The sequence below is a fragment of the Pimephales promelas genome, chromosome 25 (assembly GCF_988280905.1).
Source record: "Pimephales promelas chromosome 25, fPimPro1.hap1.1, whole genome shotgun sequence".
In the NCBI taxonomy this organism is placed as follows: Eukaryota; Metazoa; Chordata; class Actinopteri; order Cypriniformes; family Leuciscidae; genus Pimephales; species Pimephales promelas.
This window is the reverse complement of record NC_142793.1, coordinates 41,821-66,385: the sequence shown is the minus strand read 5'-3', so window position 1 is coordinate 66,385 and position 24,565 is coordinate 41,821. Positions and strand designations below refer to the sequence as shown.

At 41.9% G+C, this 24,565-nt stretch overlaps 1 long non-coding RNA gene across 1 annotated transcript; it reads left to right on the top strand.

Annotated features, from left to right (window-relative positions):
• Positions 1-14,521: 14,521 nt before the first annotated feature.
• Positions 14,522-17,308, top strand: LOC148964933 (uncharacterized). Its single transcript, XR_016150701.1, has 3 exons — positions 14,522-15,371; positions 15,512-15,563; positions 15,677-17,308. It is a non-coding gene; the product is annotated as an uncharacterized LOC148964933 (long non-coding RNA).
• The last annotated feature ends 7,257 nt before the right edge of the window (positions 17,309-24,565 follow it).

Below are 24,565 nucleotides of genomic sequence, written 5' to 3'. Positions count from 1 at the left end.
TTGATTTTATAGGATCTAGAAACTGAGCCGTGTGCAACACAAAGCTATGTCATATTACAAATCAAATTACATTTTGATTGTTTTACTAAAATATATAATTTTCAGTGAAAAAAAATAATATAATAAAGTATTTGTGATGTATGCACTTATGCCTGTGCACTAGAGGGCGCTCTAGATCACCCCCTGTATATGTGTGTTGAACTTGAAGAAGATTGAGTTCCCAAGTAAACAGAAATGATTCGACACGGCAATCGTCTCCGCTTCTCATTTAGTTATATTAAGACAAAGATATAACATTTTGGCGACGAGGAAAATCCTTATTGAACCCATACTGCAGTTCTGATGCATGTAGTGAACTTGTAGAACGACACCCGACGAAATGGCTGCGTTTATCGGTCATATGGATGCCTTTGATGAGTCAGCCGAACAGTGGGCTACCTACATAGAAAGGTTTGAACAATTTGTTGCTGCTAATGACATTGCAGATGAGAAACAAGTTGCTGTGCTACTAAGTGTAATGGGTGCATCTACATACGGACTGCTGCGAAGTTTAATCGCTCCGGATAAACCGGGTGGGAAGTCATTTGAGGACATTGTGCGTGTTTTGAAAGAACATTTCTCGCCGAAACCGATCGTGATTGCAGAAAGATTTAGGTTTCATAACCGCAATCAACAAGAAACAGAAACAGTAGCACAGTATGTTGCGGTTTTGAAAAAGATGAGTGAACACTGCGAATTTGGGACACATTTGCAAGATGCATTAAGAGATCGCTTTGTGTGCGGGCTGAAAACGGAGTCTACACAGAAACGGCTACTGACGGAAGCAGCTCTCACGTTTCAAAAGGCGGTGGAGATTGCAGTGTCTATGGAAACGGCCACGCGGGAATCTCAACAGTTAAGTGGCTCTTTGAAAGTGAATGCAATGTCCTTGCAAGAGCATGGGGGCAGCAAATGCTACCGTTGTGGAAGAACAAACCACAGTGAAAAAGAATGTTATTTTAAAGAGCAGCAGTGCCACAACTGTGGTAAAAAAGGCCACATTTCCAAAGTTTGTAGAATTAAAGCAAAACACACAACTGAATATAAAAAGTTTAAATCAGTAAGGACGAAAAATGCCCAGCAGAAAAAGAGAGTGCATCACATGAATGTGAAAGAGTCGTCAAGTGATGATACTACTGATACGGAACTGGCACTGCATGTGATGTCTAGAAAGGAGGAATTATCACACATCTGTCTAAAGCCAAATGTCGAGGGTGAAATCTTGGAAATGGAATTAGACACTGGAGCTGCAGTTTCTTTGATTTCAAGAGAACTTTACAATGAACGACTAGCCCATAAACCACTTGGAACGACAGATGTGATTCTGAAAACCTATACAGGTGAGGCAGTGTCTCCAGTAGGGGTCATCATAGTCAAAGTGACAATGAATAAACAGAAAGCAAAATTACCACTCTATGTCGTGGAAGGAGATGCCCCACCACTTTTCGGGAGAGAGTGGCTCAGGAAAATTAAGCTGAATTGGCGTGAAATTAAAAGTGTGGGAAAAGGGTCAATGGAAACACTGCTAGCAAAGCACAAAAGTGTCTTCAGAGAAGGACTGGGCTTGCTAAAAGGCATTGAGGCTACAGTGTCACTCAAACCACAGTTCCAGCCACGATTTTGTCACGCACGCAATGTACCCTATGCACTGAAACCGAAAGTGGAGGCAGAATTAAATCGTCTATTGGAGCTAGGGGTCATCTCCCCTGTAACATGCAGCGAATGGGCCACCCCTATCGTACCAGTGGTCAAAAGGAATGGGGATGTGAGGATTTGTGGAGACTTCAAAGTAACAGTGAATCCAGCCCTATGTGTTGATCGTTACCCAATTCCACGGATAGAGGACTTATTCTCATCATTGGCAGGGGGTCAACGTTTCACCAAACTGGATCTCTCTAATGCTTACTTACAAGTGCCGGTGGCAGAAAGCTCACGCAAATGTCTCACTATCACCACGTCGAAAGGGCTGTTCTGTTACAATCGTCTACCATTCGGCATCGCTTCGGCCCCTGCAATTTTTCAAAGGGCAATGGACCAGATCTTACAAGGTCTTTCCAATGTTCATTGCTATCTAGATGATATTTTAGTGACAGGGTCAAATGACGAGCAGCATCTAAAAAATGTTGATGCAGTCCTCAGCCGTCTGGATGAGTTCGGACTATGTGTCCAACGTGACAAGTGTGAATTCTTTAAAGATTCGCTGGAGTATTTGGGGCACATCATAGATGCTCAAGGTCTTCATAAGTCACCAGAAAAGGTCAGGGCAATCAGGGATGCGCCTGCACCTAAGGACGTTAGTCAACTTCGTTCATTTCTAGGACTTATAAACTATTACAGTCGCTTTATCCCTAATCTTGCATCAGTATTGGTACCCCTCAATGCCCTTCTGTGTAAAGGAAAGCAGTGGCTGTGGTCTCTTGAGTGTGAGGATGCGTTCGACAAAGTAAAAAAATTGTTGCTGTCACAGAGCGTACTAACCCATTATGATCCACAGTTACCAATCAGACTGGCCTGTGATGCATCGCCATACGGCGTGGGTGCCGTCATCTCACACATCCTACCAGACGGGCTGGAAAAACCAATTGCCTTTGCCTCGAGAACATTGAGCAAAGCAGAGCAAAACTATGCTCAAATTGAAAGGGAGGCACTTGGAATTGTCTTTGGAGTACGAAAATTCTACCAATATCTGTACGGGCGGAAGTTTACATTGCTCACGGACCACCGTCCACTGACAACAATTTTCAGTCCAACGAAAGCTATTCCATCTATGGCTGCGGCCCGTATGCAGCGCTGGGCTTTGTTGTTGGCAGCATATGATTACGATATCCAGTACAGAGTTGGTGCACACCACTGTAATGCGGACGGTCTATCACGTCTACCCCTACAAGACGCATCTCAAGTTAAGCAGGACACAGTGGAGTTGCTTCAAGTCAAGCATCTGGATTCTTTGCCAGTGCTGTGTTCAGATGTTTGTAAAGAAACAAGGTCTGACTCCACTATGTCACAAGTCATGGAGATGGTGGCAACGGGACGGTTTTCACAAGTCACAGATGCAAATAATGTGCTCGCCCCATATGTGAACAGGAAAGACGAGTTGACTACACAACAGGGTTGCCTCATGTGGGGTTGGAGAGTTGTTATTCCTCCTAAACTGAGATCCAAGGTACTGGCTGAGCTGCACACTGGGCATCCGGGTGTCGTAAGAATGAAGGCAGTTGCTCGGAGCTATGTCTGGTGGCCTGGCATTGATGCCCAAATTGAACAATTGTCAAAAACCTGTCATTCATGCCAAACGACGCAAAAAGCTCCTGGTCCCTCACCATTACACCCTTGGAAGTGGCCGGAATCACCTTGGCAACGTATACATGTGGACTTCGCAGGTCCATTTGAAGGACACATGTACTTGGTAGTCGTGGACGCTCACTCCAAGTGGCCAGAGGTGTGTGTGATGGAGTCAACTACATCTACCAAGACCATTCAGGTGCTGAGAGGATTATTTAGTCGTTATGGACTCCCAGAAGTGCTGGTTAGCGATAACGGACCTCAGTTCACCTCGGAGGAGTTCCAGACATTTCTCAAGTCCAATGGAGTGACACACACACGTTCTGCACCTTTTCACCCGGCTACGAACGGCTTGGCTGAACGCTTGGTACAGACATTTAAGCGGGCACTACGTTGTTCTAAAGGGCCAACTTCGATTCAACAAAGGCTGGACACCTTTCTACTGGCGTATCGAAACACTCCACATGCCACCACTAAGGAATCGCCTGCCATGTTGTTTCTGCACCGCAGGTTGCGTTCTCGCTTGGACATGTTAAAGCCTAATGTTGCCTCTGTGGTGGAAAAAGCACAAATCAAACTGTGCCAGCAGCGTCAAGTGCATGCTAAAGACAGAACATTTTCTGTGGGTGATAAAGTATTGGTACGTGATTATAGGAGGGGAAAGAAGTGGACACCTGGTGTTGTTTCAGCAAAGACAGGCCCTGTATCATACACTGTCGATGTGGGATTTTCAGTTCACTGGAGACGTCACGTTGATCAAATGGTGGCACGTCTAACTGACTGTAACAACGGAAATGAGACGGGCCCAGAGGTCATTGAGGTTCCTGAGGGGAATCTGACAGATCCTTGTGAATATCCCAGGTCAGAAGAAACTTCACCACCTAGTCTCGATCCAATCCAGACTGGGTCAGCACAAACTGTTGATTCATTCCCAAGTGAAACAGGTGAAGTGTTGCGCACTCCACACAAAGAGTCGAGGAGATACCCGGAACGTGCCATTAAGCCCCCGATACGGTTTAGCCCTTAAGGTTTACCTTGGTGGTATAAGTTGATTCTTTTCGTAATTCATTTTGACAGTCATGGCACTGGGGTTAGGTAAAAGAATAAGTACAACACAGTTCATTGAATGATTATAGTGTTCAATCACAGATGTTCTGTATTGTTGACATCACTCTAAGTACTGTATTAGACAGGAGTATAATTGTCTCAAGCATGTTATAGATTAATATGCATATATAGAGAGAGATGTAAAAAAAAAAAGGGGTTACACTGTTCATGTTCTATTTAGGTGTATTTGTAACAATGTTACTATGTGGGGAGGAATATGTGATGTATGCACTTATGCCTGTGCACTAGAGGGCGCTCTAGATCACCCCCTGTATATGTGTGTTGAACTTGAAGAAGATTGAGTTCCCAAGTAAACAGAAATGATTCGACACGGCAATCGTCTCCGCTTCTCATTTAGTTATATTAAGACAAAGATATAACAGTATTGGTCAGCATTCAACATTATTGTTGTGTGTTAAGTGTTGGGCTGGGCTAGCGATGTAGTTCAAGGAGTGATACTTACATTCTTCAAATATTAAATCAACAGTTTCCTCTAAAGCGAGATCTTCGAGCCGCTGCCCGTTGGGGTTAAGGGTTAAGGGTTAGAGTAAGGGTAAGGGCGAGATCTTCGAGCAGCTGTGCAGACATTACAAACAGTTCAAACGTTCTGACTGTCGAGCTACTGATGTTATGAGGTGTTGGAGCACCTGTCGCTTATTTAATTTTATTTATTGCAGAAATTATAATCACATAAAAGATCAGGGAAATATACCATGGTTGTAACAGTGAACAATCAAAATGATGAAAAAAAAGGAAAACGAATATCATGGGTTTGTGTAGATACTAATATAAGAGAAGAAGGTTAAAGAGAAGGTTAAATATTGATGAGAAGGTTAAATATCTTTGAATAATTCACCACAATATATACATTTGTTTTGTCATATACAAGCCTGAGGGATGAAATGAAGTTAAATTTGACCAAAAAAATTAAGAAAACATAAAAGAGATTTAAGCCACTTTTGATTGACAAAGAAATTTTGTTGCATATAAAATAAAGAAATTAACAACATATTCAAGAGATGATAATTTTGGGTTAGGGTTAGTAATTAAAAATAATATCTTTAAGGATAAAACTGTGGGTCAGATTAGTAGGGTTAAAAATATAAGAACTTAAATCAACCATAAATGTATTGGTTATGCTAAAATCACAAAATAAATGGACACTTGATTCTTCAACAAAACCACAAAATGAGCAAGTTTCATCAATATCAAGCTATTTACAGATACATGAATCAAACCTGTCGCTCATATCTTTTAATTTGTTGCACTTGGGATAACGTCAACATGGCAGATGTCCATATCACATTTATACTTAATGTGATCAGGCTATAAATTACCTACACCTTTAGCACTCGTCAAGTTTATTGAAATGAAGTACCTACCCAGTGAGTATGTGGTTTAGAACGCAGCCACGGTCCAGCCGTATCAAGGCAAGATAAGTTCACATATCACTTAAAACTACAATTCCCAGAAGTCCTCCTGCTCCTCACCTGCACTTAATTACTCAGCCATCATCCTCAGCTGCACCTGATCAGCACACTCATCACCACAGTATTTAAACACACCTCAGTCACACACCTCGTTTGGTCTTAGTCTGTGGATTACTCACCGGTCTGCTTTCCTGAGTGATTGATCCTCTGAGCGTTCGCCTAGATCCTGTCTCCTAGTTCCCTCGTGTGTTCTCTACCTCCAATGGTCCTGCAATCACTGTAAGACAAAGACATTGTTCATGCATTCACTCTCACAGCAACCAAAAGGTGTGTGTGTGTGTGTGTGTGTGTGTGTGTGTGTGTGTGTGTGTGTGTGTGTGTGTGTGTGTGTGTGTGTGTGTGTGTGTGTGTGTGTGTGTGTGTGTGTGTGTGTGTGTGTGTGTGTGTGTGAGTGTGTGTGTGAGAGAGAGAGAGAGAGAGAGAGAGAGAGAGAGAGAGAGAGAGAGAGAGAGAGAGAGTGTAGGAGATCTGGGCAAGGATGCAGATAGTCACCTGAGGGTTTTTTTTGCCAAACCTGACTTGGTCAATCCCAAGACGAGCCAAGTATGACGACTGGCTCAAATTGAGACCTGGATTTGATCAAAGTAACACCATGTCCCTCTACCAACTTCACCAAACCTTGGAGGGGTTTGAGAGCAGGTACGCTTGCCACTTACTCTTGGAAATACTCTTCTGTATTATAATTCTCTTTAGTTTACAGTGTTACTACAACCCTATTTCCAGAATAGTTCTGCACTTTTTAGGATTGTCTTATTTTTTTATGCCCTCTAATTTTTCTATCTGTTTTTATTTACTACTTAAACTTTGTTTTATGTGCCTTTTTTAAAATAATTTTGTTCTGTCTTAGAATAGCTTAGACAAGACCATAAAGTTCACAAGCATGAAAACTGTGTCTCTCTGATTATTCATTCTTTGCATTCCTGTTCCCCTTTTGTGTTTATTTATATTTTTGTTCCTGTTGTAGTGATGGTTTTTAACAGTTTACATTTATTCCGTGTGTTGTCGTTCATTTTAAAGTCTCACCCTTTTTATCCCTTCTGTTTTACTTATGCCTTTATGCTCCTTTATTTTTGTGTCTGTAGTCTTAATGGCCCTTTTTGTATTTATGCGTTTCCCATCTTTGTATTTACTGTTGTCGTGTGCCAGCTGGAGTGCCCGTGTGAACCACTGGAGGGCACTCTCTCCTTGTGTTGTGTTTTCACCATGGGCTCATTATGTTTAATTATGTTTCAGTTGTGTTTGATTACTGATTATTGAGTTCCTTATTTGAGCCGGAGTGATCTTTTTGTCTGGTGCGAAGGCTTGTGACGTAAGTTAACTTCTCTGAGCATTATTCTCTGTTTTAGTATTCTGTGTTTCCCTGGACGCTTGACCCTTGCCCGTCTTCTGGACCGTATGTGAACCTGTGCTGCCTGCCTTGACCTAAGCCTGTTCTCACCACGAGTTACTGGACTGCTGCTTGTTTACATTTATTCATTTAGCTGATGCTTTTATCCAAAGCGGAACCAAAACCTTTACTGTGAATCTTCAGATCGCCCCGTCCTCTCTCTCTGATGTGTGTGTGTGTGTGTGTGTGTCACAGATACTGTAGTTCATTGTAACCCTTTACTGTGAATCAGCAGATCGCCCCGTCCTCTCTCTCTCTCTCTCTCTCTCTCTGATGTGTGTGTGTGTGTGTCACAGATACTGTAGTTCATCGTAACGCTTTACTGTGAATCAGCAGATCGCCCCGTCCTCTCTCTCTGATGTGTGTGTGTGTGTGTGTGTGTCACAGATACTGTAGTTCATCGTAACGCTTTACTGTGAATCAGCAGATCGCCCCGTCCTCTCTCTCTCTCTCTCTCTCTCTCTCTGATGTGTGTGTGTGTGTGTCACAGATACTGTAGTTCATCGTAACGCTTTACTGTGAATCAGCAGATCGCCCCGTCCTCTCTCTCTGATGTGTGTGTGTGTGTGTGTGTGTCACAGGTACTGTAGTTCATCATAACGCTTTACTGTGAATCTGCAGATCGCCCCGTCCTCTCTCTCTGATGTGTGTGTGTGTGTGTGTGCGCGTCACAGGTACTGTAGTTCATCCTAACCCTTACTGTGAATCAGCAGATCGCCCGGTCCTCTCTCTCTGATGTGTGTGTGTGTGTGTGTGTGTGTGTGTGTGTGTGCGCGCGTCACAGGTACTGTAGTTCATCCTAACCCTTACTGTGAATCAGCACATCGCCCCATCCTCTCTCTCTGATGTGTGTGTGTGTGTGTGTGTGTCACAGGTACTGTAGTTCATCGTAACGCTTTACTGTGAATCTTCAGATTGCCCCATCCTCTCTCTCTGATGTGTGTGTGTGTGTCACAGGTACTGTAGTTCATCGTTACGCTTTACTGTGAATCTTCAGATCGCCCCATCCTCTCTCTCTCTGGTGTGTGTGTGTGTCACAGGTACTGTAGTTCATCGTAACGCTTTACTGTGAATCTTCAGATCGCCCCATCCTCTCTCTCTCTGATGTGTGTGTGTGTGTGTGTGTGTGTGTATGTGTGTCACAGGTACTGTAGTTCATCGTTACGCTTTACTGTGAATCGGCAGATCGCCCCGTCCTCTCTCTCTGATGTGTGTGTGTCACAGATACTGTAGTTCATCGTAACGCTTTACTCATGTTCTTGATGTTGCTGCACAGGTTCCCCGAGATCCTGAACGGTGATGAGCGTGTCGGAGTTGTTGTGCTGAACGTGGGAGCGAACAACATCAGGCTGAGGTTCTTAAGGACTACAGGAGCCTGGTCGAGACGGTACGCAAAACATCGCCTGAAGCAACGATCATGTCTGGACTGCTTCCCACTTACAGACATGACTAGTAAGTCACAGTACAAATCACAGTTTTTGTTATCCAAACTTAATTGATATGCTTGCTGTGGAACATTATATTGAAAATGTGTCTATTCCTCGTTTAGTGACACCTGTGGAGAGACGACTCTGCCTGTGAGCTGCTGGATTGGCGATCAGCTCTTGAAACATCACACGCCGTTGCTCACAAGTCAGTGGTTGGTTACTCTTTGACTCTGACTTCGTCTACTCCATGCGTTTCTTTGCCCAGGAGGACGCGATCATCTCTGGCTTCATTCACTCCGGCACCGACACAACACCATGGATCACACAGTGGAAGACACGAGCCAGGACCAGAGCTAGAACTTCTCTGCCGCCCCTCCCGGTCTTGGAGATCTCGACCCGGAACCGCTTCTCCCCTCTTCGCGAGTCGGAACACGACGCCGCCGTGATAATCGGCACGTCCATGATCCGTCATGTCCGTGCTGCCTCAGGTAAGGATAAGGTGCGCACTCACTGCTTTCCTGGTGCTCATGTTCTTGATGTTGCTGCACAGGTTCCCGAGATCCTGAACGGTGATGAGCGCGACGGAGCTGTTGTGCTGAACGTGGGAGTGAACGACATCAGGCTGAGGTTCTGAAGGACTACAGGAGCCTGATCGAGACGGTACGCAACACATCGCCTGAAGCAACGAGCCTTGCACATCTAACCCTTTCTGTGTCTTCTTTAAATAATCTATTCTAGATTTTTTTTTGACTAAGTTTCATTAGTCGTCTTCTAATTGATTTATTTTTAAAAAAGAAAATGCATTTCTAATCCTTAAGCAAATCCACGCACACGGTATTTAGCTGGCGTTTAACTGTTCAATTACTGGCCAGAATTGAACAGTTAAAGCCCCACGCTGGGCGCCATGTTTTACGGAGTGTGTGCTTTAATCTTAACACCTTTTAACCTTATTATTTATTATCCTCAGGTTAGGTCGAGTAAGTCAAATCTACCCTAAATCATAAGCATTCGCATGGTATTTACAATTGTTCAGATGACTTCTCTGTGTTCAGTTCTTGCTTAAGGTTTATGAACACTGCCAGACGATTACTTGTAATTAGCATTAGTTATTTATTAATGTAAATATTCCAGAAATAAAAGTTAGGCTCAAACTTGAATTCTTTATGCTCAAACTCTGGAATCTACTCCTGTGTAAGGGAAATCATTATGGACATCAGCTATGCTAATTATTTCCCGTCTGTTTTCTGCTGTTATCTCGGGACGCTTGTCCCGAGAAAAATGGCGTTCGTCAACTCCAGTTTGTTGGAGCTGCTGTACTGCACGTGGGAGTGAACGACATCAGGCTGAGGTTCTGAAGAAGTTCTACAGGAGCCTGATCGAGACGATATGCAACACATCGCCTGAAGCAACGATCATCGTGTCTGGACCGCTTCCCACGTACAGACAAGGACAGGAAAGGTTCAGTAGATTATTTGCACACACCTAATAAATAGTAAGTCAAAGTCCAAATCACAGTCTTTGTTGTCCAAACTTAATTGATATGCTTATTGTGGAACATTATATTGAAACTGTGTCTTCCTCGTTTAGTGACACCTGTGGAGAGACGACTCTGCCTGTGAGCTGCTGGATCGGCGGTCAGCACTTGAAACATCACAAGCCGATGTTCACAAGTCAGTGGTTAGGTACTCTTTGACTCTGACTTCGTCTACTTCATGCGTTTCTCTGCCCAGGAGGACGCGATCATCTCTGGCTTCATTCAGTCGAGCACCGACACAACACCATGGATCACACAGCGGAAGACACGAGCCAGGACCAGAGCTAGAACCTCTCCGCCGCCCCTCCCGGTCTTGGAGATCTCGACCCGGAACCGCTTCTCCCCTCTTTGCGAGTCGGAACGCGACGCCACCGTGATCATGGGCACGTCCATGGTCCGTCATGTCCGTGCTACCTCAGGTAAGGATAAGGTGCGCACTCACTGCTTTCCTGGTGCTCATGTTCTTGATGTTGCTGCACAGGTTCCTGAGATCCTGAACGGTGATGAGCGCGGCGGAACTGTTGTGCTGAACGTGGGAGCGAACGACATCAGGCTGAGGTTCTGAAGAAGGACTACAGGAGCCTGATCGAGACGGTATGCAACACATCGCCTGAAGCAACGAGCCTTGCACATCTAACCCTTTCTGTGTCTGCTTTAAATCTTTTCTAGATTTTTTTTTCCGACTAAGTTTCACTAGTCGTCTTCTAATTGATTCATCTTTAATAAAGAAAATACATTTCTAATCCTTAAGCAGATCCACGCACATGCTATTTAGTAGGTGCTTAACTGTTCAATTACTGGCCAGAATTGAACAGTTAAAGCCCCACGCTTGGCACCATGTTTTACGGTGTGTGCTTTAATCTTAACACCTTTTAACCTTATTATTTATTATCCTCAGGTTAGGTCGAATAAGTCAAATCTGCCCTAGATCATTAGCATTCGAATGGTATTTACAATTGTTCAGATGACTTCTCTGTGGTCAGTTCTTGCTTAAGGTTTATTAACACTGCTAGACGATTACTTGTAATTAGCATTACTTATTTATTAATGTAAATATTCCAGAAATAAAAGTTAGGCTCAAATTTAAATTCCTCATGCTCAAACTCTGGAATCTACTCCTGTGTAAGGGAAATCATTATGGAAATCAGCTATGCTAATTATTTCCCATCTGTTTTCTGCTGTTATCTCGGGACGCTTGTCCTGAGAAAAATGGCGTTCGTCAACTTCAGTTTGTTGGAGCTGCTGTACTGCACGTGGGAGTGAACGACATCAGGCTGAGGTTCTGAAGAAGTTCTACAGGAGCCTGATCGAGATGGTACACAACACCTGAAGCTACTATCATTGTGTCTGGGCTGCTTCCCACGTACAGACAAGGACAGGAAAGGTTCAGTAGATTATTTGCACACACCTAATAAATAGTAAGTCAAAGTCCAAATCACAGTCTTTGTTGTCCAAACTTAATTGATATGCTTATTGTGGAACATTATCTTGAAACTGTGTCTATTCCTCGTTTAGTGACTCCTGTGGAGAGACTACTCGATGCCTGTGGAGAGACGACTCTGCCTGTGAGCTGCTGGATTGGCGGCCAGCGCTTGAAACATCACACGCCGATGCTCACAAGTCAGTGGTTAGTTACTCTTTGACTCTGACTTCGTCTACTCCATGCGTTTCTCTGCCCAGGAGGACGCGATCATCTCTGGCTTTATTCACTTCGGCACCGACACAACACCATGGATCACACAGCGGAAGACACAAGCCAGGACCAGAGCAAGAACCTCTCCGCCGCCCCTCCCGGTCTTGGAGATCTCGACCCGGAACTGCTTCTCCCCTCTTGGTGAGTCGGAACGCGACGCCACCGTGATCATGGGCACGTCCATGGTCCGTCATGTCTGTGCTACCTCAGGTAAGGATAAGGTGCGCACTCACTGCTTTCCTTGGGCTCATGTTATTGATGTTGCTGCACAGGTTCCCGAGATCCTGAACGGTGATGAGCGCGTCAGAGCTGTTGTGCTGAATGTGGGAGCGAACGACATCAGGCTGAGGTTCTAAAGAAGGACTACAGGAGCCTGATCGAGACGGTACGCAACACATCGCCTGAAGCAACGAGCCTTGCACATCTATCCCTTTCTGGGTCTTCTTTAAATAATCTTTTCTAGATTTTTTTTTTGACTAAGTTTCATTAGTTGTCTTCTAATTGATTAATCTTTAAAAAAGAAAATATATTTCTAATCCTTAAGCACATCCATGCACATGCTATTTAGCTGGCGCTTAACTGTTCAATTACTGGCCAGAATTGAACAGTTAAAGCCCCCCGCTGGGTGCCATGTTTTACGGTGTGTGCTTTAATCTTAACACCTTTTAACCTTATTATTTATTATCCTCAGATTAGGTCGAGTAAGTCAAATCTGCCCTAAATCATTGGCATTCGATTGGTATTTACAATTGTTCAGATGACTTCTCTGTGGTCAGTTCTTGCTTAAGGTTTATTAACAACACTGCTAGATGATTACTTGTAATTAGCATTAGTTATTTATTAATGTAAATATTCCAGAAAGAAAAGTTAGGCTCAAACTTAAATTCTTTATGCTCAAACTCTGAAATTACTCCTGTGTAAGGGAAATCATTATGGACATCAGCTATGCTAATTATTTCCCATCTGTTTTCTGCTGTTATCTCGGGACGCTTGTCCCGAGAAAAATGGCGTTCGTCAACTTCAGTTTGTCGGAGCTGCTGTACTGCACGTGGGAGTGAACGACATCAGGCTGAGGTTCTGAAGAAGTTCTACAGGAGCCTGATCGAGATGGTACGCAACACATCGCCTGAAGCAACGATCATCGTGTCTGGGCCGCTTACCACGTACAGACAAGGACAGGAAAGGTTCAGTAGATTATTTGCACACACCTAATAAATAGTAAGTCAAAGTCCAAATCACAGTCTTTGTTGTCCAAACGTAATTGATATGCTTAGTGTGGAACATTATATTGAAACTGTCTATTCCTTGTTTAGTGACGCCTGTGGAGAGACGACTCAACGCCTGTGGAGAGACGACTCTGCCTGTGAGCTGCTGGATCGGCGGCCAGCGCTTGAAACATCACACGCCGATGTTCACAAGTCAGTGGTTAGTTGCTCTTTGACTCTGACTGTCTACTCCATGCGTTTCTCTGCCCAGGAGGACGCGATCATCTCTGGCTTCATTCAGTCCGGCACAGACACAACACCCTGGATCACACAGCGGAAGACGTGAGCCAGGACCAGAGCTAGAACCTCTCCGCCGCCCGGAACTGCTTCTCCACTCTTCTCGAGTCGGAACGCGACGCCACCGTGATCATGGGCACATCCATTATCCGTCATGTCCGTGCTACCTCAGGTAAGGATAAGGTGCGCACTCACTGCTTTCCTGGTGCTCATGTTCTTGATGTTGCTGCACAGGTTTCCGAGATCCTGAACGGTGATGAGCGCGTCGGATCTGTTGTGCTGAACGTGGGAGCGAACGACATCAGGCTGAGGTTCTGAAGGACTACAGGAGCCTGATCGAGATGGTACGCAACACATCGCCTGAAGCAACGATCATCGTGTCTGAACTGCTTCCCTCTTACAGACAAGGACAGGAAAGGTTCAGTAGTCTATTTGCACTAATTGAATTATTAATGTCATTGTGTAATGAACAGAAACTGCTCTTTGTAAATAATTGCAATCTGTTCTGGGAGAGACCTAGGCTCTATTATGCTTCACCTCAGCAGAATCGGAGCGGCTGTTCTGTCTGACATCTCCGAGACGTTACACACCTAATGACTAGTAAGTCAAAGTCGCTCCTTTGAAAGGAATGTTTCTCCTGGTTCCATCTCTTGGACTGATGTCTCTGCCTGTAAGGCTATCTTTTGCCATCCTAATATACGAGAATCACCCCATGTACATGGTTGTATAAAAGTCATGCTGGATTTTTCCTGGGCTTTTGCTGCCATAGCTTAGCCTCTTTGGAATAGACTTATTAGAGTTTTTTTTTAATCACCCTTCAACTTATTTCTTATGTGCACATCTAACCTGTTTTGGGTGTTAAACTTAGTCGAAAAAAAGATACTAATCTAGAAAAGATTATTTGTCTAGTCGTCTTCTATTTGATTCTTTTTTTTCCCAAAAAAAGAAAATACATTTTTAATCCTTATGGATATCCACAGACATGCTATTTAGAAGGCACTTAACTGTTCAATTACTTGCCAGAATTGAACAGTTAAATCCCCACGTTGTGCGCCATGTTTTACGGTGTGTGTGCGCTTTAATTTTAACACCTTTAACATTATTATTTTTTATCCTCCGGTTAGGTCGAATAAGTCAAATCTGCCCTAAATTATAAGCGTTCGAATGGTACTTACAATTTGTTAAGATGACTTCTCTGTGGTCAGTTCTTGCTTAAGGATTATTAACGACACTGCTAAACAATTGCTTGTAATTAACATTAGTTATTTATTAATGTAAATATTCCAGAAATAAAAGTTAGGCTCAAACTTAAATTATTTACGCTCAAACTCTGGAATATCCTCCCAATATGGTTTGACGCTCTGACTCGCTGTCAAAGTTTAAAACTAGACTAAAGACTGAATCAGGTCGAATGCTTTTAATACTTTAAAACTTGAAGAGTCTGTAGGTTACTTGTATAGGTTGCATAGTATTTACAGTCATTACTTTTCCTGTGTGTATTGTGTGAATGATGGGTGGTTGGGCAGATATTGTGTTATTGCGGTAGGCGGTATGCCATACGGAACCGTTGCCAATGAAACGCATTACCGCGACAGTGGGGCTCGACAGCCTTAGTCAAACGGGTTGGCGCGTATGGTTGGGTTGTGGAGAGTTGTTTAACATCTACTCCTGTGTAATGGAAATCATTATGAACATCAGCTATGCTAATTATTTCCCATCTGTTTTCTGCCGTTATCTCGGGACGCTTGTCCCGAGAAAAATGGCGTTCGTCAGCTCCAGTTTGTATCCAGCCTCTCATGGAGACTTCAGATGCCCCAACACCTGCAATGAGAAGACTAAATGCCTATGAAGAGACGACTCAACACCTGTGAAAGATGACTCGACGCCTGTGGAGAGACGACTCAATGCTGGTGATATGTTATGCCCTTAATATAACATGATTAACTAAATGTAATTTTCCATGTACTTTCCTGTAATGCACTTTCTGTAAAGCTGCTTTGAAACAAGTATTGTGAAAGGACTATACAAACAAACTTGAATTCACTTGCAGGGCCAACAGACACAGAGCTTGCAGCGGGGGAGCTTCACTGCAAAGCAGACAGGTGAGCATACAGGTACGTAATCATCTTCTTTAAGTGACCGACAGAGAACTTACGGCTGGAGGTTTCACTGCAAAGCAGTCAGTTAAGCATTCACCACGTGTCTCTCTTCACAGTGGGCTGCCAGATAAATACACTCAATGGTCTGTGAAGTACAGCAATGTTAGCCTCTTCTTATGCAGTGAGAATGTGATGGAAAACTCCGGTAAGAAGTGGACATCCAGGGGTTTAGGTTTACACTTCACACAGCAAACAGTGCATCACATCCCTTCAACTCAACAATTCAGCACTCAGTGGGAAATACTCATATATGGCCGTCGCCCTTCTTCTGAACTGGCATTCACATCAAGAGGTCCCACAGACACGAGAGGAGGATGGAAATTGATTTGGACTACTCATGATCTCTCACAAATGATCTTCTGTCCCATGGTTACCACCTTCTCATTGAATCAGCCTGCTCTTTCTCCCAACTCACAGCACCGTGCCCGTTCGCCGGCCCCACTTCCTCTTCACCATGGCTCACACTTTCTCTGAGAACACTTCTCCCAAAACAATGCCCCGTTTGGTCTGTACTTCCTCCTTTTATACTCCTCTAATCGCAACGCGTCCCAATCGCGAAGCTTTACTCCCCATGCACAGCTGCCAGCGACGTTTGGCTGATCACCCCATTTTCGGGGATTTTTGCGCTACCCTGGAACTAACCCGGTGTTCCTTTTTTTGGGGTCCGGCGGGAGGCAATCACGGCGAACATTAGTTCCCGCTTTGTTAGGGACAAAGTTGGATTTTGTCACCCTGTGACATGTACTTTTTCAAAATCTACAATTTTATATTTGTGCATTTTCCTATCGTTTGCATTTATTTTATTTCATTGCTTTTTTTTTTCTAAGCCAATTGTTTTTCTAAGCCCGTTGTTTTTTGTTTATGATTAAATGTCTTCCATCTTTCATTTATGCTATTTTAATTGTTAGTAATTATGCTGTTCTATGTTCCTGTCCAATTGACTATTTTATGCCGATGGGGTTTGACTTGTGTGGATCTTGACTTGTGGATCCTGACTTGTGTTTGACTTGTGTGGATCCTGACTTGTGTTTGACTTGTGTGGATCTTGACTTGTTTGACTTGTGTTGATCTTTACTTGTGTTTGACTTGTGTGGATCCTGACTTGTGTTTGACTTGTGTGGATCTTTACTTGTTTGACTTGTGTGGGTCTTGACTTGTGTTTCACTTGTGTGGATCCTGACTTGTGTTTCACTTGTGTGGGTCTTGACTTGTGTTTGACTTGTGTGGATCTTTACTTGTGTTTGACTTGTGTGGGTCTTGACTTGTGTTTCACTTGTGTGGGTCTTGTCTTGTGTTTGACTTGTGTGTCTTAACTTGTGTTTGGCTTGTGTGGATCCTGACTTGTGTTTGACTTGTGTGGATCCTGACTTGTGTTTGACTTGTGTGGATCCTGACTTGTGTTTGACTTGTGTTGATCTTGACTTGTGTGGGTCTTGAGTTGTGTTTGACTTGAGTGGATCTTGACTTGTGTTGACTTGTGTTGATCTTGACTTGTGTTTGACTTGTGTGGATCCTGACTTGTGGATCCTGACTTGTGTTTGACTTGTGTGGATCCTGACTTGTGTTTGACTTGTGTGGATCCTGACTTGTGTTGACTTGTGTGGATCTTGACTTGTGGATCCTGACTTGTGTTTGACTTGTGTTGATCTTGACTTGTGTGGGTCTTGAGTTGTTTGACTTGAGTGGATCTTGACTTGTTTGACTTGTGTTGATCTTGACTTTGTGGGTCTTGACTTGTGTTTGACTTGAGTGGATCTTCACTTGTGTTGATCTTGACTTGTGTTTGACTTGAGTGGATCTTGACTTGTTTGACTTGTGTGGGTCTTGACTTTTGTAAATCCTGACTTGTGTTTGACTTGTGTGGATCCTGACTTGTGTTTGACTTGTGTGGATCCTGACTTGTGTTTGACTTGAGTGGATCTTGACTTGTTTGACTTGTGTGGATCTTTACTTGTGTTTGACTTGTGTGGGTCTTGACTTGTGTTTCACTTGTGTGGATCCTGACTTGTGTTTCACTTGTGTGGGTCTTGACTTGTGTTTGACTTGTGTGGATCTTTACTTGTGTTTGACTTGTGTGGGTCTTGACTTGTGTTTCACTTGTGTGGGTCTTGACTTGTGTTTGACTTGTGTGTCTTGACTTGTGTTTGACTTGTGTGTCTTGACTTGTGTTTGACTTGTGTGGATCCTGACTTGTGTTGACTTGTGTGGATCTTGACTTGTGGATCCTGACTTGTGTTTGACTTGTGTGGATCCTGACTTGTGTTTGACTTGTGTGGATCCTGACTTGTGTTTGACTTGTGTTGATCTTGACTTGTGTGGGTCTTGAATTGTGTTTGACTTGAGTGGATCTTGACTTGTTTGACTTGTGTTGATCTTGACTTGTGGGTCTTGACTTGTGTTTGACTTGAGTGGATCTTCACTTGTGTTGACTTGAGTGGATCTTCACTTGTGTTGACTTGTGTTGATCTTGACTTGTGTTTGACTTGTGTGGATCCTGACTTGCGTTTGACTTGTGTGGATCCTGACTTGTGTTGACTTGTGTGGATCTTGACTTGTGTTTGACTTGTGTTGATCTTGACTTGTGTGGGTCTTGAGTTGTTTGACTTGAGTGGATCTTGACTTGTTTGACTTGTGTTGATCTTGACTTTGTGGGTCTTGACTTGTGTTTGACTTGAGTGGATCTTCACTTGTGTTGATCTTGACTTGTGTTTGACTTGAGTGGATCTTGACTTGTTTGACTTGTGTGGGTCTTGACTTTTGTAAATCCTGACTTGTGTTTGACTTGTGTGGATCCTGACTTGTGTTTGAATTGTGTTGATCTTGACTTGTGTGGGTCTTGACTTGTGGGTCTTGACTTGTGTTTGACTTGTGTGGGTCTTGACTTGTGTTTCACTTGTGTGGATCCTGACTTGTGTTTCACTTGTGTGGGTCTTGACTTGTGTTTGACTTGTGTGGATCTTTACTTGTGTTTGACTTGTGTGGGTCTTGACTTGTGTTTCACTTGTGTGGGTCTTGACTTGTGTTTGACTTGTGTGTCTTGACTTGTGTTTGACTTGTGTGTCTTGACTTGTGTTTGACTTGTGTGGATCCTGACTTGTGTTGACTTGTGTGGATCTTGACTTGTGGATCCTGACTTGTGTTTGACTTGTGTGGATCCTGACTTGTGTTTGACTTGTGTGGATCCTGACTTGTGTTTGACTTGTGTTGATCTTGACTTGTGTGGGTCTTGAATTGTGTTTGACTTGAGTGGATCTTGACTTGTTTGACTTGTGTTGATCTTGACTTGTGGGTCTTGACTTGTGTTTGACTTGAGTGGATCTTCACTTGTGTTGACTTGAGTGGATCTTCACTTGTGTTGACTTGTGTTGATCTTGACTTGTGTTTGACTTGTGTGGATCCTGACTTGCGTTTGACTTGTGTGGATCCTGACTTGTGTTTGACTTGTGTGGATCCTGACTTGTGTTTGACTTGTGTTGATCTTGACTTGTGTGGGTCTTGAATTGTGTTTGACTTGAGTGGATCTTGACTTGTTTGACTTGTGTTGATCTTGACTTGTGGGTCTTGACTTGTGTTTGACTTGAGTGGATCTTCACTTGTGTTGACTTGAGTGGATCTTCACTTGTGTTGACTTGTGTTGATCTTGACTTGTGTTTGACTTGTGTGGATCCTGACTTGCGTTTGACTTGTGTGGATCCTGACTTGTGTTGACTTGTGTGGATCTTGACTTGTGTTTGACTTGTGTTGATCTTGACTTGTGTGGGTCTTGAGTTGTTTGACTTGAGTGGATCTTGACTTGTTTGACTTGTGTTGATCTTGACTTTGTGGGTCTTGACTTGTGTTTGACTTGAGTGGATCTTCACTTGTGTTGATCTTGACTTGTGTTTGACTTGAGTGGATCTTGACTTGTTTGACTTGTGTGGGTCTTGACTTTTGTAAATCCTGACTTGTGTTTGACTTGTGTGGATCCTGACTTGTGTTTGAATTGTGTTGATCTTGACTTGTGTGGGTCTTGACTTGTGGGTCTTGACTTGTGTTTGACTTGTGTGGGTCTTGACTTGTGTTTGACTTGTGTGGGTCTTGACTTTTGTGGATAATGCCTTCTATTGTCTCTGTAGCACAGGAGCATTTTTTAAAAAAAGAGAATTTATTAATGTCATGAAATTGATTTGACACCATTTGCTTTTGTATTCATGGCTTGGACACTTATACCATTTTTAAGCCCCTTTCCCCCTTCTTAATACTCATTTTGTGTTATGACCATTTTTATGTCTGGTCTATTTGCACTGATGATATTGTGCTTTTGGTTTGCTATTCTTTGCATTTATTTAATCTTTTAATACTTCCATACCTCTGTTACCTTTCCCTTTAAACTGCTTGTAAATATGCTCTTGTCCTATTTGTTTTAGTCAATTTTAGTTGTATAGTGCTTCTCAAAATAGTTTAAAAGTCTCTTTATGCCACTTAATTTTAGCCTTTGTGTTCCTTTTCATCATTTATATTGATTTGTTCTAGTATCCTGTTCGAATCCCTCATTTAAGTTTGATTGTCAAATGATGGCCTTTGTTCATTATTTCTTATGTGTTTTTTTTTTATATTGTCTTTAAAATTTTGTATTTTTACACTTTTGTAAAAAGTCCCTATTTTTTTCCCCCATTGCTTCACGCTCATTTTTTCCCTTTTGTAGAAATGTTTTGTATTTATGCTGTTGATTGAATGTATTACATTTACAAATGTAAGGGAATACAACAGGCAATCATTTTCTTCTATACATAAATGGTTTGAAACTAACAAAAAAATGCATTAACTGTACTGTCATTTTAATGCATTGTAGTTTTAGGTTAATTAAATTAAATTATTAAATATCTCCAACTTCTTAAATGTTACTGTTCAGAGAGAGACTGTGGGCTTTCTGAGAAGGAACATGGCATTCTTGTATGTACAGTCACTGCAAATCTTCACTACATTAATGCCTTTTATTATTTATACTTTTATAAATCTGTACAAGTAATTTGCTTTATACAACACAGTCCTGAAACTGCTGCTGTTGTATTTATGCCTTAACCTCATGTATTTAAGAAGTTTTTTTTATTGTCACAATGGCACTTTTTGTATAGGTGCATTTTTCCCATCTTTTGTATTAATTTTATTCCTTTTTCTTGTCTTTCCCTTTTTTTTCTTAAGCCTATTTTTTGTTTGTTTGATTTAATGTCTTCCATCTTTTATTAATGCTCCTTGTCTTAGTCAATGGGACAGGGACATTGAACGCTTTTAGAAAAATGGGAATGGGCATAAAAAGGCTTTACCCTGTTCTATTTTGTATTGAAAGGAACTGCGTCAAATGGTTTGTCTGTACTTTTTGCACAATTATGCACTTGTTTTTATTCTCTTACTGTCTTTTGTATGTTAGCATTAGTGGCTGTCTTATGCCAATGTTCTGCTTTGGTTCATCTGTTGTTGTGATCACTTGTATTTCATGCGCGATTTCATTCAGCCTGTTTGAATTTTGTTCTTCCCCTGATGGTATGGCTATCGGGTTCATGGGGTACTTAGTTCTCCACATTAACAGAAGTTAATGAAAATTAATTTTCTTTTTAAGTGTTCAACCGTTGGAATTGGGTGGGTGGGACTTGTAAAGACAAGGGACTCGTCAAAGGACTTGTGGATCTTGACTTGTGTTAGACTGACTTGTCCAGGGTTGATTTCAACCCTTCACCTCATCAATCAACTTCAGGTGCAAATCAAAGTTACTTGAGCTACAATATATAGGGGTGTATCCCACTCACAAAGACAATTTCTTTTTTCAGTTTTTTTTGTTTTTATTTATATTGTACTAAATGTAATTTTTGTATTTATGGTTTCGCCTCTTGTTCCATTTAAGATCAATTTTGTCCTTTTATTATCCCTTTCTATTTTATGACCCTTTTGTCTTAAATAACAAACAATAAAATTAAAAACCTAAATACACCATAAATGCATTTTTTAAATTATATATCTTTCACTGGTTTCTAACATTTTCTGTCTGCTTTTTATGTTATTGTTTGCCTTTCTTATATGCTATTGTTTTCCTTTCTTATATTGTAAAGCTTTGTATTGAAGTTGTAAACTTACTTTTTTGTATTTTGTTCCACTTGATTTTGTTTTAATTTCTTTGTTTTTTTTGTTTGTTTTTTTACTTGGGTTAACAAAAGGCTTCAAACAGAACATGGAAACAAATATGGACCATAAACCGTGTTTCTACTCTTTTATGACTTTACTTGTGCCCATATTGTGTAATTTGGAATCGTTTGGAATTTAATTTTGGAATAATTTTGTGAATCGTAACTTTTTTGCATTTTCAAAATTGCTTCAAGTTTTTGTGAGGTTTATAATCTGTTTTGGTTTATTTTGTGTTCCCATTAAACAGCTGGAGGGACTGGCCAACACAGGATAGTCAATCCAGTCTGATGTCCTTCACACTCAGCCTCTCATTGATGCTGCTCCCCCCCCCCCTCCTCTACCTGTGTCATCTAGTTAATGTGGCCTGTGTTTGTTGGCTACTTTCAGCTCTTTGGTTCATCCTTCATTTTACCCTTTGCACATTGAGTCCTCCTTTGTGCCAAGCCCCAGACTTGTGGCGGAGCTGGTAATCTGAGGCCCAAGACAGGTCGACAGAGTGAAAGTTAGGTTGATGCTCTATCAGGTCCTCCATGGGCAGTTATTGCCCTGCAGTGCAGTGGTCTTGTCTCTGCCCAGGTCCCCATCTCTAATGGCTCCATCTGAGTTGGTTGTCCACCGAGTTGTAACTGGCACATTCACCAAAGGTCCCCCCTATCCTTTTATTGACTGTTTTGGCTCTACATCCCATCCCTAAAGCAGCTTTGTCCACTTGACTTATTTTTGCTACTTTGTATTGTTTAACCTTGTTTTTTGTATTTCAGCACATTTTAGGTTTTTTATTTTAGGATTTTTTTTATGCCCTCTATATTTCAATCAGTCTGTCTTTTTTCCCTTTTGTACAGTATTTTATTTACTAACTTCTATTTAAACTTTGTTTTGTGCCCTTTATGGTCTTGTCTAAGCTATTCTAAGACGGAACAAAATAAAGTTGTGAAGCATAAAAGCTGCATGTCTCAGATTATTCTTCCTATTGCCCTTTAGTGTTTGTATTTCTGCTGTTTGCCTTTTATGCCTCTGCCAGTTAAGTCCCTTTTTTGTGCCCTGTTGTAGTGATGGTTTTTACATCACCTGTTCCTTGTGGTGTTAGATTAAATTTGTAATACCCTTTATTCCTTAATGCTCCTTAATTTTTGTCTCTGGACTTATGTCCTTATCATGGTCTCAATGGCACTTTTTGTATTTGTGCTTTTTCCCCATCTTTTGTATTTTGATCTCTTGCCTTTGCATTTGAACCATCACTGCTCTTGTCTTTGCATTTTCCCTAAGCCTATTTTAGTTTTATTGGCTTTTTATGATTGAATGTTTTCTATATATCTTTAATTTATGCTCCTTGCCTTGTAAGCCATTGTGCTGTTTTATGGCCCAGTCCCATTGACCATTTTTATGCCCGTTCCTATTTTTCTGGAACAGTTGTATTTTGTATTTAAATGTACTTTATAAAAGGTTTGCCTTTACTGTTTGTGTGTTTTGTAAATGTATGTGCCTGTTTATATTCTGACTGCCTTCTGTATGTTAGCATTAGTGGCTGTCTTACTACACCATTTTTCTGCTTTGATTCATCTTTATGTTCTTGTGCTGATTTTTATTTGTGCCTGATGCTGCTATTTCATTCAGCCTGTTTGAATTTTGTTCTCCCCGATGGGATGGTTGAGTTTTCTGGGTACTTGATTTATTTTCATGAACTTCTGGAAAACTGGAGATCTTTCTTTTCAAGTGTTCAGCTGCTGGACTTGGGTGGGTGGGACTTGTCCAAGGTTGATTTTTCACCCTGCACCTCATGAGTCTATCAACTGCAGGTGCAAATCAAAGTCACTTAAGCTACAATATATAGGGATGCCTCCCACGCAGACACTTTTTTTTCTTAAGTGTTTTATTTACATTGTACTAATTTTGTATTTATCTTAATTAAAAAAGGGACAGACAAACTATGGTTTCTCCTCTTGTTCCATTTGACTTTCTATTTTATGACCCTTTTGTCTGTCTTTGCATTTATTTTATATTTAGATCTTTATTTTAAAGCATTGTTTTTATTGTTAATAAATACCTTTTAACTTGTTTCTTACATTATCTGTTACCTTTTATGCCATTGTTTGCCCCTTCTTATATTGTAAAGCTTTGTATGAAAGTTGTAAACTTGTCTTGTATTTTGTTGCACTTTGTTTTGTTTTTCATTTTAGTTTTTAAACATTTTCAAAATTACTGTAAAGTACTTGTCAGGTTATAATCTTTTTTTTTTCTTTTTTTTTAATAACCCATTATCCTGTGTTGGCCGGTCCCTCCAGCTGTTTAAACAGTCCAGTCTGATGTCCTTCTCACTCAGCATGAAGCCTCTCATTGATGCTCCTCCCGCCTCCTCTACCCATGTCATCTATTTAATGGGGCCTGTGTCTGCTGGCTCCTTGCAGCCTTTTGGCTCATCCTTCATTGCACCTTGGGTCAACCTTTGTATTCCAGATTACCAGCTCCGCCTAGGTGTTGATCCTCTGTCTTTGTGCCAAGCCCCGGACTTAACTTTTACTCTGTCGACCTATCAGTTCCACCATGGGCAGTTATCTCTCAAGCTGTATCGGGGGTCTTGCCTTATTCCTTCAACCTCTGTGGTTCTGCCTCTGCCCTGCAGTGCAGTGGTCTTGCCTTGGGTCTTCAGCTCTGCCTAAATCCTCATCTCTAATGGCTCCATCTCATTTTGTTGTCCCCTGGGTTCTGCTTGGTCCATTTACCAAAGGTCCACCTATCCTTTTATTGACTGTGCTACGGCCCTACATCCTGGTGACCTTGTTGGGGCTTCC